At 36.0% G+C, this 17,124-nt stretch overlaps 1 pseudogene across 1 annotated transcript in view; it reads left to right on the top strand.

Annotated features, from left to right (window-relative positions):
• Positions 1-592: 592 nt before the first annotated feature.
• The window catches only part of LOC143229803 (spectrin beta chain-like), a 103,197-nt pseudogene continuing 86,665 nt past the window's right edge, over positions 593-17,124 (top strand). The window contains exons 1-5 of the transcript XR_013016078.1: positions 593-730; positions 3,093-3,250; positions 5,951-6,102; positions 8,996-9,169; positions 9,765-9,937. The product of XR_013016078.1 is annotated as a spectrin beta chain-like (transcript). The remainder of the gene's footprint in view (positions 731-3,092; positions 3,251-5,950; positions 6,103-8,995; positions 9,170-9,764; positions 9,938-17,124) is intronic.

The raw sequence follows: 17,124 nt of genomic DNA, 5'->3' as shown, positions 1-17,124 counted from the left end.
AACCTGAATATTCTATTGCTAACTCAAGGACAGTAAACATCAAATGCCGCTGAGGAAGTTATGACTAACAATTGCATATTTGTATTATCGCAGTACGTATAAGTATGTATTACATCTTTTTTATTTTAAATAACCGCTTGTATTAGTACAAATTGGAATAATGTATAAAAATGCTGTAGTGATTTGCATAATACTTTATTTATTATGTATATACAGTTCATAATATATATAATCATTTATCTTAAGTGAAAACGCAAATCAAATGATGAAGCGAATGATATGATATGAACATATTATTCGGAATTTATTCATAGTATTTTAAATTTCTAAATTAATTTGTATTTTTACATCTAAAAATTCTCTAAGCCGAGAAAAGTTTCGTAAAAGCAGACGATCACTTCAACCCCTTTTAAAGTGTGCATGGAGATAAGGTCCGGTTTATACTACGATATTATCATACATAACATAGTTCCCTCAATTCAGACAGTGTAATTAACCACAATGCAGTTAATATTTTTAGTAGTATAATCCAATGTTTTATCAATCAGTTTTATAAATGAATTTTATGTTTAAGAAACTTAATAATTCTTGATTTGAAGGTATAAATTAAATCAATTAATGGGTGTGGCTGAGCTATAATATTATTGCGCCTGAAGGAGGGGCAGCTGTGAAAGCAAACAAGTTTCTTGGGTTACCTGGAGTGTCTGTAGATAGGTAGAAATTTGAGTTGGTAAGATTATTTAATATTTTCCACTCGTACATAATTTTGTTTATTTACGAAATTTTTATTGTTTTTATACAATGGCTCTAGTAGAAGTAGTTTGGTTGTTCTCCATGTGTTTGCAACTTACCTGTTACTGTTAGGGGTAGAATTACTGTGTTCATGACTCTAGGCCTAACTAGGATTGAAATTTTCATTAATAATTGGCAAGCATAGCCAACTGCTGATTGAATTACGCCGCATTCTAAAAGTAAGAAAACAATTTTAATATAGAGGTTTTAGTCATGTTTCAAAATAATATATGACATTATTTATATAGTTCGTTAAAAAAGGTAGGCTTCACTTTTGATCTGAAATTACTAATAGTATCATTAATCCTGTCACTGATTTTTATTTTTAGCCCTACAGTATACAATTTAAAAATACAATTACAATACAAAACAAAGTGCAATTTTAAGTACACACTGAAAAAGTGCACCAGCATATACCAACACAGTGAGCTAAGTTTCTCATGATGTTCAAAATAATGTTGGATAAAAACGCAAAGTTAGTGTCAGAAAAGAAACCTAACATCCAAAATGGTTTTGAAAAGTAGACTTTCCTTCATTAGAGGTTTGACTTGCAGTTTGATAAAGAGCATTCTTAATCAAGACAACACTGTGGCATGTACTATTGTTCGTTCTCCACAGATTCTTTGTTAAAGGTGCACTTAATATACAAGTAGGTTACAAGGCAAGCATCTTCACAAAGGTAAAAAGGCACAAAAATAGTTTTTTTTATATTGATTACCTATGTTCTTCCCAAATGATATTCAGCTTTTACAGAGCAAATAGTACTTTTTTAATGCTAGCAAAGTACATTAACAAACTCCTAAAAACTGTTTTCAATGAACAGTATTCTTTTTTTTAGTAATTATATAATTGATTTTTTTTGCTTTTGTGTAAAATATATTGAAGCTTAAACTATCACAAATTTAAAGTAATAAAATTTAGTGCCCCTTTTGCTGTGAAGACACTAGTAATCTATAGTAAAACTACACAGAGTAAAAAAGTGTTCTGTTTTTGAATCACAGTTTGATTCAAGAAGTATTTTAAGAATTAAATTAATACTGTCATTGTAAAAGCAATTAAATGGAATTGTCAAAATTCACGGTGATCAATGCAAAATAATAAAATACATATTGAACTTAGAAGTGGAAACTCAAATTGTAAGCTTACCTACATATACATTTTTATTAACCATTCCCTAAGCAATATATAAGTACATAACAAAATTATGTATGTCAGATGTCTGGCTTTTAAGGACAGTTACAGCAATTCACTAAATTTGGTTGTAACTACCCCCTCAAAGCAAAATAGGTTATTTGCATTACTAAATATAATTATTTACTAGAAGTTTTATTTTACTATAAAATCTTGATCTTTAAGGATGTTCACAAAAAAAAATTAAGAAATTAAAGGGAAAATAAATTTATTTTCTTCTTTGCTGCAGGTATTTTAGTTGCAACATTAATTTCAAGGACTGCTGTAGTATAAACATATAGACAAAAAGGGACCATTTGGGTCTTCAAGACTGTCTACCCTTTATAAAAGTAAATATTTAAAATCATTGATTTTCTTAAACTTCTGCAAAACATTAGCCTTCAGCAGCAACTCCCTCTACAAATCAGTCACTCTCTTAGAAAAATAAATCTTAAGCTTGTGAACTTGGATTATGATATCCCTTTTTTTACAAAAAAAGCACAAAGAAAGCAGTGGTCTTTATCTTATTGATCCATTAGAAAACATTTTAGATTCAAAATCCTTTTTTTTCATAAGATGTACTAGGCTAAGAGATGTTAATTTGTCCCTAAAAGAACCATTCCAATCCCAAAATTATTTTAATAATCCTACTCTGAATCCTTTTCAGTAAGTTAATATCCTCAGATAAAATGACAAAATCTGTTTGAGGGCTAAATAGTGACATGCATAGAAATAATTATTTTTGCTTTCAATCAATATTACTATTGATACACCTTAGATTCTGTTAGCTTTATTACTAACAATAGAACATTACCTTGATGGCTTGAGTGATTTTTCCACCACTTAACCAATATCTTTTTCCTTTAGTTAGTCACATTATTGAGTGGATGTCCAGATGTTTTGAATGTGATTCTAATTGTAACTCCGATGCAATACCTTGAACTTATTCTATGTAGTTTGTGTTACCCAGATATTTGTATACTGTACCAGTTGATCTAAGTCCTTGTTTGTAGTACATTAACACCATCAGTGTAGCTACAAATACCAAAGAGTTTTTGGTATGTATATCTCTACTATATTTATATAGGCTGGAAAAGTGATTTCTGGTGTTATTATTTCTATTACAACAGAGGATATAAAGCCACAGCAGACTAAGTCATGACCACAGACATTGCAGTGGGGATTCGATGGGATCCCTTAATGCAGCAGGACATGGAGGAGTTTGAGTATGATGGAGGAAATAGTTCTTCCCGACTTTTTGAAAGATCACGAATTAGAGCTCTTGCTGGTATGTTTATATAAATTTTTAACTCATTTGAAAAATTTAATATCTAATATAGAATAATAGCTTTAATTACATGAAATACAAAACAACATGAAGTTTTTCAGTTGCCATTTGTTGTCAGTTTATATATTTGCTCATTTCTTTTAAGTAGAATTAATGCAAATATCCTCTGCTGCAATAACATTAACTTTTTTATGATAGAGATATGAATAAATCTGATAAGTTGCAGAAAAAGTATTTAATAATTTGATGTATCTTTTATTTTGTTTTGTCACACAAGAAGATACTTGACATTTCGTAATTGATATTGGACAATCATGAGCATTTTATTAAGGGGTTGAATGACATTAATTAGACACACTTTTCACTACAGGTCCAGATTACTAACACAAATAAAAAATTTGAATTGTTAAAAAAAATTATCCTATCAAAAGCTCATTATCAATGAAACAGTACTACCTACATTAAGGATTCTAGAAACATGCACCTTTTTGTTTGTTTTTAAATTCTGGCTTAGTATACATTAATTTATATATATGTTTAATTTGTTTTTTCCTGTTCATGTGCAAAGAACAAGTCATAGTATATCACTGTGATTAAGTGATACATTATCTTATAAAAGTGAATCATTATCTTGGGACATGAAACAAGGACTGTGAGGTCTATATGCTGTGGGTAAAACCTGATGTTGTATTGATGAATACATTTCCATATAATAGACTGATTTATCAGAGACAACCAGTGTCTGCTTACAGTGCCGTGCACTATGAAAGATACTGAACATGAAACTCTCCTTTAGCATGAGCTTGGCTCCAAGAAATGACCTCATAATTGTTTTGAGCTTGTTATGGTTTTCATGCTATAACTTTTAATAAGTGTATCTTCGTGAAATGTTGCAGATTATCAGTAAACATTACAAGGCTTGGATGCAAAATATAAGAATTTTTATGTAATGTTTTTCTCATACCTTTTTCTTTTGGAATGTTGACTATCTAACATGCAAAGTAATTTTGATTTTAGGATTAAAAATACTCTTATGCATCAGAAAATGTGTATAATTACCATGTGAAATCTTTATAAATGCCAGATAATTATTAAATCTCTATTACGCTGTAACAATATTTTATCTGTTATTTTCACTGTTGCATCTCTATACAGGTCTGGTTGATTTGACCAACTTCGTAACCACTATAAAAATTCAGAAGAAATATAAATTATGCTTTTTTTCATTATAGAATGTGTATAGGTTGTAACACAAATGTTTAATCTAAATAGCTTCAATCTCATAATATTATATAATTATTTTTATTATATTGAGCTTTCAGTATATCTGATGAACATTACAGAAGTTGCAATGATGTGTTGTACAAACACTTGTTACTTTATCGAAGAATATAAAACTGGTTTTTACAAAGTGACCTGCCTTGGCTGTGTTTTAGTGGACTAGTATTTTGTAAAATACAGTAATATTTCAGTTATCTTACATTATTACTATTTATATATGAGTTTTTAAACATTTCTTAAAACATCAAACGGTAAATAAAGAAGTATAGTAAGTAATTCTCTCTTCTAGAAACAAACATTGTACTTGCTTGCTGCTTGCATAGGCTGCTAAGCCTTATCAAATTTTGCATATGGAGGATGTAAAACAAAATAATTGTTTTATATATGCATTTTAAAATAATCAAAAATTCTAAATTACTATATTAATACCACAGATATCCACTATAATTTATCAATCTTAGTAAATAAGCTGTATTTTGGTCTAAAAAAATATAAAATTTTGAGGAGCTTACTGTTTAAATCTGCCATGCAAAAGAAGGGTTTCACATGTAAATGCCTTACAAAGGCATTCTGAGCTTTCACTTAGTTATTCATATGTCAGACATAAGTAGGTGCAATTTAGCAAGTTTTTCCAGAAATGGACAGAGGTGGGTGGGTCCACTGTATTTGTTTCAGTGCTTGTACAGATATCTCAGCAAATAGAAAAGAGGTTTTTATTTTGTATTCTAGATTATCATTATCAGTAATTTGAGTTCCTAATTCATAAGAAATTATAGGCTTTATATTTGAACATCACAAACATCTAATTTGAACCAGTGCTGCATTCAACACACAACACAAAAATTGAAGTTTATTTTTAAATCAAGAACTTAATTGTGCAATGCTAAAATTTGAATTATAGCAGTTTGATGCTAAACTTACATATATAAGTTCATAAAATAGTAGTGGAATAAACTTTTGAATGCAAGTCAACAAATATAACATGACCTCTCCCAGAAGAGTTAACTTCTGGATGTTTAAAATTCACGTAAGCATTCTTGCATATGAATAACCAATCAGTGCAGCATATTTTATATTGAAAAAGTTTCTCATAATGTAGTTTTAAAAAATATAATTGTTCATAAGTTAAATGCACATTTATATACAAGAAAATGTGTGTCATAACTTGTGTATGATTAATGACTGTACTTTAAATCATGACTGACTGACTTCACATAAATGGTGAACATACTTATATTGAAATGATATTAATCTAAGTGTAATGAAGTGCTAAACTTTGTATTTTTACCATTGCAGCATATGCCAATACTGGTATTACTTAAAAGGAAATAATTGAATTATAAAAACAATCTTTTAAACATTTATATAAACTGTATTTTTGTCACAGTTGTAAACTCAAGTGAAGCATGTGTCTTGTAGGTGAGAGAGAAACTGTTCAGAAAAAAACTTTCTGCAAGTGGGTTAACTCGCATTTAATACGAGCCAACTGCAAGATTACTGACTTGTATACGGACATGAGGGATGGAAAGCTGTTGATGAAGCTGTTGGAGATTCTTTCAGGAGAACGTTTAGTGAGTTCAAAGTTGTCTTAAGCTATAAGCCATGAGTAAATAAGTAAAAGTTCTGTTACCTTTTCCAAAAATTCAGTAAATGTTTTATTTAATTTCTTAATTTGTTGTTGTGCCAACTACTAGCTATCTTGGGTTTTAGATGAGCAAGCTTTAGTTTACCTTTCTTGGGGGAAGGTTGTTTGCAGCACTTCAAGAGGATGCAAGTGTCTAATCACACAGTGTATGTATCAAACAACCACATTACTACCAAGGTAAGTTAACAAGTTATACATTTATTAAGCACAGTACAAATCTTAAGTACTTAACAAATAAACTAGTATCTATTCATAAATGTTTAACTTTATGTATCAAAAACTCGCATTCAAAATAGCAATGTTGTTAATTTCACATCACTCAAGGTAATAATAGTAGTAACAAAGAAAAAAATGAGAAGAAAAAAGTTAATTCTTAAATTATCCAAAATATTAAACATTTCTGAAAAAATATCACAAGTAGTGATCAAGCATGCATCTGTAATAGTCTTTATTTTAATAATCAAGAACATATCCTGTATATTTTTAGTCTAACTTCTTGCTTGGAAGGGGATTTTGATGGACTGCATCTGTCTAAGGATATGCAGACATTTCAAACTGTTGTTGAAGATCTTTATAAGATGGAGATATAAATCTGAGCTATCAGCTTTGAACATGTCCAAAACTTTCTAGTGTGATACAGTCCTTTAAAACCACCTTTCAAGTAACTTAACTGCACTCAACAGACTTTAAACTTTATATCATTACTGGTTTACAAGAGTGTGTGTCACATGACTAACAAGTTAACATTTGTTTTACTTAATCATAAAGGAAAGTAATATTTCTATATCCTTGCTCAAGGAACCTCGTTAATTTCTTAAAATAAACATGACTCTTCAGAAATGTTACTTATTTCTACTTTATTAAAGACATTGCCTCACGTGCAACTGTCACGGAATTTCCTGTGTAGGCAACAAGATTTGAACAAGTTTCTATTCCTACGTGTATTGTACCAGACTGTGATGTTATAGTTGTAATGCTGCAGTCTTCTGTCAGTAGGTTGGTGACACAAAATCACATTTATGTATTTGTTTTTTGGTACTGCTTGTTTTCACAATGTGCACTTATACTTTCCTGTCACTTTGATTGACTGCTTTTATTATTTATTTTTGTTATCTTTATTTGTGACTAAACAATTTTGTTTAGTCCACCTTATTGCAATTTTGTCTTTTCCACAGTCATCCCCTCAGTGTGAATTCCTGTACGTGGTGAGGGGACCTACCAGGGAAGGTTTTGTTCTTTCAGTTTACCTTCTCTGGGATCTAAACATCCATCCACGTGTTTGCTGTGCGTGGCAACCTGTTAAGGGGAGGAGAGGATCCTGGTGGTTGAGGGGTCCAACCCTAACACACCACTTTGGCCTTGAATTCCTGTAGACTGACAGCCTAGGGGTGGCCCCCTTTGGGTCAATTGGTTGGTCCACTCAGTCTAGGGTTAACCAAGTACCAGTGTTTGATGTTCTCAACAGGTGTTGTGGACATTATATCTGATGCTGGTGTTTCTGTATATAGTGCTCACAAAACCCTGGCGTTGCTGCATTGTCCTTGTTTGACGTTGTAGTGCATCCCCTCATAGTGCTCCATGGTGGGTGGGGTCAGTTGGCACCAAAATTTTCCTTTCTGTATTATAGATACTCCAATTAAAAATCTTAATAAAAGTCTATTGGTAAATGACCATGTCTTGAAGATTGAGCAGCAATCCTCACCATCCGTACCACCTGACGTGCCTTATTTTCTTGTATTGCACTCACTTTTTGACAAACCTTTAGGGCAACTGTCTCTCTTTTTCATTCTGAAGGGACTTGCTGGCTCTCCAAAGTCAGTAAAAAAGGTTTGATCTGGTGACATATTGGTGGAAACATCCATATCTCAATGTAGTGAACTCCTCTTGCATTCAAAGGAAATTGGGAATATACCTATTGAGGTTACACCTCATGCTACTTTGAATTCATCATGAGGAGTTATTGTTGAGAGGGATTTGAAGAACATTCCAGAGCCGGAGATTCTCATTGGTTTCTCCACTGAAGGAGTTTCTGCAGTGAGGCGTATCTCCATTCGCGAAAATAGAATTATAGTGCTGACCAGTGTCCTCGTTCTGACATTTATGTCACTATGTCAGCCTGCCACCATTAAGGCAGGTTATCTTAATTGCAGAGTTTGGCCACACATTCCAAATTTAATTAAACAACTTTATTACCAGTGTAAACCAATAATTTTGACATCAAATCATAATTTATAATTTGAATTTTAACATAAGTTTTAATTTCAAAAGGAAAGTAAATTTTCAGTGTTTTTTTTCTTTAGTTTGATTGTTCCATTTCAGTTTTCTTTCTACCTAAGTGTGATTTTCTGAGTTTGTCACAAATGACACTTTTATAGTGTTGATATTGTTAAGCCATATTGTAAACTTGTGATTTCCAATCTTACTGATATTAAACTATACAGTCAAATTCACATGCCATCTCCCGCTAATCACATCCTATATTTCAAAAATGTTTCTTACGTTGCCATTGATCATTGAGCTATCCTAAATTTGATCAAATCAAAGATAGTTTTTAAAATGTATTTATGAAATGCATTGTTGCACTCAGTTGTACAATGAATTGTGAAAATGAAAGGGATGCTTGAACAGTTGTGTTAATTGAAGATTAAGTATGCAAAAATACTTCATTGAAAATGACTTTGGTAACTAAAGGAGGTCACAAAGAGTATGAAAATGATCACATAATATATCTTGATGAAATGTATAAAAAGTTAACACATTTAATTTTAGAAGAAATTATTATTTTTTTTTTGATAACTTATTTCTACTTGTTCTTTTAGCCTAGACCAACTAAAGGTAAAATGCGGATTCATTGTCTTGAAAATGTAGACAAGGCCCTCCAATTTCTAAGGGACCAAAGAGTGCATCTTGAAAATCTTGGATCTCATGATGTTGTAGATGGAAATGCTCGTCTGACACTTGGTCTCATCTGGACTATTATTCTTCGTTTTCAAGTGAAGTTTCTTTCTAATCACTTAATGTGCCAGTGTTTTAATATTCATCCACTTATAAGCTTTGATGTTACAGAATTTGCAATCAAGAAAAATTGCTGTAATCAGCTTAAGAAAGAGATAGAGTAGTGAGACTGTTATCTTAGTTTTGTATTGCATGCACCATTATTGTTATCCTTTAATATCTAAAGTATTTGTTTATAGTTTATATCAATTACAACCTTACCTGCATGTAAACTTTACTAAAAAAATAATGTAAAACTACTGGAAGATTACTGCAAAACATGTTTGATTGCATTTCCATGTTTTTGTGGCTATTAGCAAAATTATATGAAACACACTATATGCATAATATTTTTAGGTATCTAATTTTGTGTAAAATATGTAAACCTTTAAAAACTAACCAGTTGTTTAACAATAAGCTTAGGTTTTATCTGCTTCTATGATTATTTTTCAGATAAGTGCAATAACATGGTTATTAGCATTAAAATTAACTCTGTCTTTTCAGGTATGAGTGGGAAAATCTTAGATATTTTTCCCATACTTCTGTATATAATTATCACATCTTTCTAAACTCATGAATTAATTTGTATTATAGATTCAAGATATCACTATTGAACAAGTTGATAGTCAAGAAACCAAATCAGCCAAAGATGCCTTATTGTTATGGTGTCAGATGAAAACAGCTGGCTATCCAAATGTCAATATACGCAACTTTACTACCAGCTGGAGAGATGGTCTTGCCTTCAATGCTCTCATTCATAAGCACAGGTATATACAATTTTGTATGCTTTCAATAACAGTAACTTATATAAATACTTAGCTTTTTTTAGTTTGGGTAAAGGTGTTGGTAAAAAAAGTTTCACAACTGGGAAATCTACCTGTGTGATACAAAAACTCTTTCCTTGTTGAGTTGTTTTCATGCTGTCAACATGATGCATAGCGTGCAACAGCATACTCTTGAGTTCTTCAGGCTTCCACTTTTCATATGAATTACTGCACTTTTGTAAGTAATATATATATATATATACACAAGTTCTGATTTTCTTATTGATGTTTGTGCTGTTAACTTCCCCTTGGTGTGGATTCCTGTTCGATGTGAGGGGACCTCCCAGGGAAGGTTCTGTTCTGTCTGGTTACCTTCTCTGGGATCTAAACATCCACCCACGTGTTTGCCGTGCATGGCAACCTGTGAAGGGGAGGAGAGGATCCTGGTGGTTGAGGGGTCCAACCCTTAACACACAACTTTGGCCTTGAATTCCTGTAGACGGGCTGCCTTTGGGTGGCCCCCCTTGGGTCAATCGGCTGGTCCACTTGGGCTAGAGTCAACCAAGTACCAGTGTTGGAAGTTCTCAATGGGTGTTGTGGACATTGTGCCTGATGCTGGTGTTTGGGTATAGTGCTCACGAAACCCTGGCGTTGCTGCATTGTCCTTGCGTGACTTTGTAGTGCGTCCCCTTGTAGGGCTCCATGGTGGGTGGGGTCAGTGGGTACCAAAATGTTTCCTTTTTCCTATGGATCCTCCTTCAAAAAATTTAAATAAAATTGTGAAAAAACAGTCACTGGGTAAGCGACCACGTTTTGAAGACTCTGAACAGCAATCTTCAACATCTGTAATACACTTACCTCATTTTCTTATATTACATTCTCTTTTGGAAAAACCTTTAGGGCAATTGTCCCCCTTTTTTATTCAGAAGGGACAAGAGGGACTTGCTGGCTCTCCAAAGTCAGTAAAGAAGCTTCGATCTGGAGACATATTGGTTGAAACATCCACATCCCAACACAGTGAACTCCTCTTGAATTCAAAGGCAATTGGGGATATACCTATTGAGGTTACACCTCATGCTACTTTAACTTCATCACGAGAAGTTATTGTTGAGAGGGATTTGAAGAACGTCCCCCGAGTCAGAGATTCTCGCTGGTCTCTCCACTCGAGGAGTTTCTGCAGTGAGGCGCATCTCCACTCGCAAAGATGGAGTTACACTGCCAAAAAATACCCTCGTTTTGACAGTTACTTCATCACGTGCACTTGCCACCATCAAGGCAGGTTATCTCATTTGCAGGGTTCGGCCATACATTCCAAACCCTCTCCGATATTTCCAATGTCAGAGATTCGGCCACTCAAAGACATCATGTTGTGGTTCCCTGACATGTGCTCGTTGTGGGGGCAAGGACCATGATGCATATGAATGTGACATGGACCCACATTGCATCAACTGCAATGGTTCTCACCCCTCTTACTTTCGTTCTTACCTAAAATGGTTGGAGGAAAAAGAGGTGCAGCATTTGAAAACAATACATAACATTAGTTATCCTGAGGCTTGGAAATTGCTGCCCACCACTCCATCTCGGACATATGCTGCTGCACTTCATTATTCCACAACTACAGTGGGAGTGCAGACAGATCTCTCTGTGCCTCCAAGAGAATCGTTTTCAAAATAACTGAAAAGCCTTTTGACCTCCCTAGTTAAAGACGTTGATGAATCAACTTCCACACCCATCTCTGTTTCTCCCATACTTTCCAACAAACCTCAAGATCCACGTCTTTCCGTTTCAAATACAGGCATTTCTTCTGATACATCTTTTTCTCCCCCCCCAAGAGGCAAAACAATCACTCGTTCAACGTCCTCAGTTACTGGAATCCCCTTCCAATGACAAAGACCTGCCCCATCGACCCAGGGCAGGATCCATGGAGGTTGATAGACCTCCTCCGACTAAGGACAGTAAGGAAAAAAGACTTGGTCATAAACTGAAGGTTTCTCCAGCCACTTCACCTACCTGTTCTTAAAAATGGCCACCTTGATGCAATAGAACTGTCAAGGTTTACGTTATAATCTGGATGATATCAAAACACTGATTGCTTCCTACCATCCTGTTTGTCTTTTTTACAAGAAACATTTCTCAAATCTGCTGATACAGTCTCCATTTGGCAGTTTTCTCTGTACAGAAATGACAGGTTGTGTGATGGTCGAGTACATGGAGGGGTGGCACTATTGGTTGATCAGCATGTGCCCACCCTGTCTTTGTCACTCAACACACCCTTGGAGGCCGTAGCCATTCGTGTTTCCTTGGGTCATACCATCACTGTTTGTTCTCTCTACCTGTCCCCTGGAGAGACATATGAGCAATCAGACCTTGATGCTCTCGTTGAACAGTTGCCATCTCCATTTCTAATCCTGGGGGATTTTAATGGACATCATCCACTCTGGGGAAGTGCTGTTATTGATGGGAGGGGTCATTCTGTAGATGCGTATGCTCTCTGATCACAATCTTTCTCTTTTCAATACTGGTTCTTCCACTTATTTTCATGCACCTAGTCAGTCCTTTACTGCTATTGATCTCTCGGTTTGCTCCCCTTCATTATTCTCCCATTTTTCATGAAGGGTTGACAGTAATCCACTAGGCAGTGATCATTTTCCTATCCTTTTGAGAGAGACTGGCCGTGGTCAATGCCACCCTACCCGCGTGCCCCGGTGGAAGCTGGATCAGGCAGACTGGTCCACTTTCACTGCTCTCGCAGAACTTGATCCTGTCATCGTAAATCAGCCATCAATAGACGACTGTGTGGCAGTGGTAACTGGCTGTATTATACAAGCAGCTGCTCAGTGTATTCCTAACACCTCGACACGTTTTCCACGATATCCTCGTCCGTGGTGGAATCCTGCTTGCCACTTAGCACGGAAGGCTCAAAAACGGGCCTGGGATACTTTTCATAGATATCCCACACTTTCAAACCGTGTCGCTTTCCAACGGGCTCGTGCACATGCTAGGTGTGTAAGACGACAAAGCCACAAGGAATTTTGGATTAAGTTCACAACTAGTATATTTTCTACCACCAGTTCCAAGATCATATGGGACAGGATTTGAAAGGTTAATGGGCACTACAATTCTGTCCCCCTCTCGATCTTGCTCTCTGATGGTCAGGAGGTGGCTAATGTCCGGAGCATCGCTGATACTCTAGGTGAAAGCTTTTGCCAGGTATCTAGCACTTCTGCTTGTTCCTCCACCTTCTTGGCCATCAAGACTCGGGCAGAGCGTTCACCTCATTCCTTTTGAACTGACTGTCTCTTTGACTATAATTGTCCCTTTACACTGGTGGAACTGAAAATGACCCTTCATCGGTCTGCCAGTACATCTGTTGGACCTGATGATGTTTATTATGACATGCTGCACCATCTATCTCCTGCTTCTCTTGATGTCCTTCTGATTGTCTTTAACCAGATCTGGCAGGAGAATGTTTTTCCTGGTGCCTGGCACCAGGCTATTATTTTACCTTTCTCTAAGCCAGGGATAGATCCCAAGATTCCTTCAAACTACCGTCCAATTGCTTTGACGAGCTGTTTCTGTAAGACCTTAGAAAGGATGGTTAATGCTCGTCTTGTTTGGTTCTTCGAATCAAACAACCTCCTCTCGCCCACCCAGTGTGGGTTCCGACGATGACACTCCACCACACACCACCTAATTCGTCTTGAAACATCTATCAGAGAAGCCTTTCTCAAACGCCAACATCTTGTATCAATATTCTTTGACATTGAGAAGGCTTATGACACAACATGGAGGTATGGCGTTTTGCGAGACCTCCATACATATGGGTTACGTGGCCATTTACCCATGTTTATTAAAAATTTTTTAATGGACAGGAGATTCCAAGTTTGTGTGGGTTTGACACTTTCCCGTTCTTTTGTACAGGAACTTGGAGTCCCTCAAGGCTGTGTTTTGAGTGTCACACTTTTCAGTGTAAAGATAAATGCCATCACTGAACAACTCCCTCACACTATTGCGAATGGGCTGTATGTCGATGACTTTCACATCTCATGTCAGTCATTGAACATGAGATATATTGAGCGGAAACTACAAACTGCACTCAATCGTGTACTGAAGTGGACTATGGCGAACGGCTTTAATTTCTCTCTCTCTAAAACCGTGTGCATGCACTTTTGCCGTCAACAGGGTATCCACCCTGATCCTGAACTTAATATCGGTGAAGTTTTGCTGCCAGTGGTCGAAGACCAAGTTCTTGGGGCTTATCTTTGATCGTAAGCTTACCTTTATACCACACTTAAAGCAGCTTCGGGTCAAATGCACAAGAGCACTGAACATCCTCTGTGTCCTCTCTTCTACCAGTTGGGGAGCAGATCGCTGTTCAATGTTAAAGGTATATCGTGCTCTTATTTGATCAAAACTTGACTATGGATCAATGGTATATGGCTCTGCAAGACCCTCGGCCTTAAAGATGCTGGACCCCAAGGACTTTGACTCTGCACTGGGGCTTTCCATATCTCTCCAGTTCAAAGCTTATACATTGAATCTCATGAACCTTCTCTACACCTTCGCCATTTGCAACTATCTTTACAATATACTTCGAAACTTCGTTCCTTAACAAAGCATTCCACTTGGGGATGTGTTTTCCTTCCTCGGTGGGCCGTACTTTTTCAGAAGAGATTATCTGTCATTGCTCCGTTTGGCCTTCACATGCGGGCGCAATTGGATGAATTGGGTCTGTCCTTAGATAACATTGCAGATTCCACAGGTCAGCCCATCCCACCATGGCTTATTACAGCCCCCAAATGTGACCTTTCTTTCAGTCATCTAAAAAAGGCAGATGCTGCAGATTGGAAGTACCATCTTTTATTTAATGAACATCTTTCGAACCATCATTCAGTTTCCATTTATAGAGATGGTTCCAAATCAGGTAATTCAGTGGGTTCTGCTTTGGTTTGCTGTGGTTCAGTAGTTGCGTGCAGAATCCCCTCTACAGCTTCTGTGTTCACTGCTGAACTGTATGCCATATCTCTTGCCCTGGATCATATCGCAGCTGAGCAGTACTCGAACTTTTTCAGAAGAGATTATCTGTCATTGCTCCGTTTGGCCTTCGCATGCGGGCGCAATTGGATGAATTGGGTCTGTCCTTAGATAACATTGCAGATTCCACAGGTCAGCCCATCCCACCATGGCTTATTACAGCCCCCAAATGTGACCTTTCTTTCAGTCATCTAAAAAAGGCAGATGCTGCAGATTGGAAGTACCGTCTTTTATTTAATGAACATCTTTCGAACCATCATTCAGTTTCCATTTATAGAGATGGTTCCAAATCAGGTAATTCAGTGGGTTCTGCTTTGGTTTGCTGTGGTTCAGTAGTTGCGTGCAGAATCCCCTCTACAGCTTCTGTGTTCACTGCTGAACTGTATGCCATATCTCTTGCCCTGGATCATATCGCAGCTGAGCAGTACTCGAACTGCACTATTTATACTGATTCGCTTAGTTCTATACTTGCCTTGGAATCACTTCACGTTAGCTCACACCCTGTTCTCGCTGATATTCAAAACCGACTGGCCCATTTCTCATTAACAGCTACTTCAATCCAGTTTTTCTGGATACCAGGCCATGTTGGTATTCGCGGGAACGAGCTTGCAGACATGGCAGCTAAATCTGTCTGCTCTAGCACCATCACCCCTATGCCTATTCCGTACATGGACTATGGTCTTGTCTTCAAGGCTCGGCTCCGTGCCAGCTGGCAGTCCACTTGGAGTGAGCAACGCGACAACAAACTTTTTCAAATCAAACCCTATATTGGACTTTGGCCATCTAGCTTCCGTAAAGTTCGGAAGGAGGAAGTTGTTCTGACTGGACTATGCATTGGTCACAGTTTTTTAACTCATCGTTTTCTTTTATCTGGAACTGATGCACCAGTGTGTAGTTTGTGTAACACTCAAATCACTATCAGCCACGTTTTACTTTCTTGCCATCGTTACAATTCTCAACGACGGCAATATTTTAAACATATTTTTTCCCAGGGTCGATCTGTAACATTGGACAGTGTTATTGGTGATGGTGATACTGTGTCCACCTTGAAAACGTTTTTAATTTTTTAATGGCCTTTAATCTTTTTAATCTTATTTAAGTGTTGCATATTTCTTCATTACACCTTTTTAATTGTGGTTCCTTTTTTACAGTTTTATTCTCTCTCGTTCAATTTGACATTGGACAATGGCCAGAACATTAAATAACTCGACACCAGGACTGGAAAGGCCAACTTCAGGTGACTAACGCTGCTGTTTGAACTATCCATTTGAACTACTCGTTAGTCATCCTGGCGAGTTGTTATTACACTTTTGCTGCTTGTCATTTCACACTTTTACTACTTTACTTTTTAGTACTGGCCATATTGACTCATAACCTGGAACCAGGACTGGAAAGACCAACTTCAGGTGACTGACGGTGGTTCTTATACTTACCTGTTAGTCTTCCTGGCGGGTTATGATCATTACCATTCTGCTACAGGTAGTCCTTTACAACTTTGTAGACTGGATGTCAACATTGGTTTTTACGCCATTTTCTGTTTTAATTACTGTTTTGTTTTTACCTTCATTTTTACAAATTTTACTCCATTTATTTGACTTTTATCTTTTTACTGGACATTTGGCTACTCATTATTACGATTTTGCTATGTGTCTTTTAAAACTTCTATTCATTTACATTTTGATAATGGCTGCTATGACACATAACCTGGAACCAGGACTAGAAAGGCCAACTTCAGGTGACTGACAGTGGTTCTTTAACATACCTGTTGGTCTTCCTGGCAGGTTATGATCATTACCATTTTGCTAGAGTAAGTACTTTACAACTTCTTTTACTCTGTTTTCTCTCTTAATGTTGTAGACTAGGTGTCAACATTGGTTTTATACTTTTTTGTTTTACCTTCATTTCCTTTTATGTATTTTACTACATTTACTTTATTTTTACCTTTTTACCAGATGTTTGGTGCAGATAGCCTAGCTGCTTTGTGCCATTAAACACTAAATCAAACAAACAAACAAACAAAGCTGTTAACTTTGGAACAGTGTATTCAGAAATCAACATTAATTGTGATTTAAGTACTTCAAACATTATTAGAACTTATGACTTCTTTGAAGGTCTTATTCATGTAGTTTACCTTTAACGTAATGGTGATCCCACAG

The sequence above is a fragment of the Tachypleus tridentatus genome, chromosome 10, assembly GCF_004210375.1.
Source record: "Tachypleus tridentatus isolate NWPU-2018 chromosome 10, ASM421037v1, whole genome shotgun sequence".
Classification (NCBI taxonomy): Eukaryota; Metazoa; Arthropoda; class Merostomata; order Xiphosura; family Limulidae; genus Tachypleus; species Tachypleus tridentatus.
Note: the sequence above shows the minus strand (reverse complement) of the source record. Positions and strands in the feature narration are given on the sequence as shown.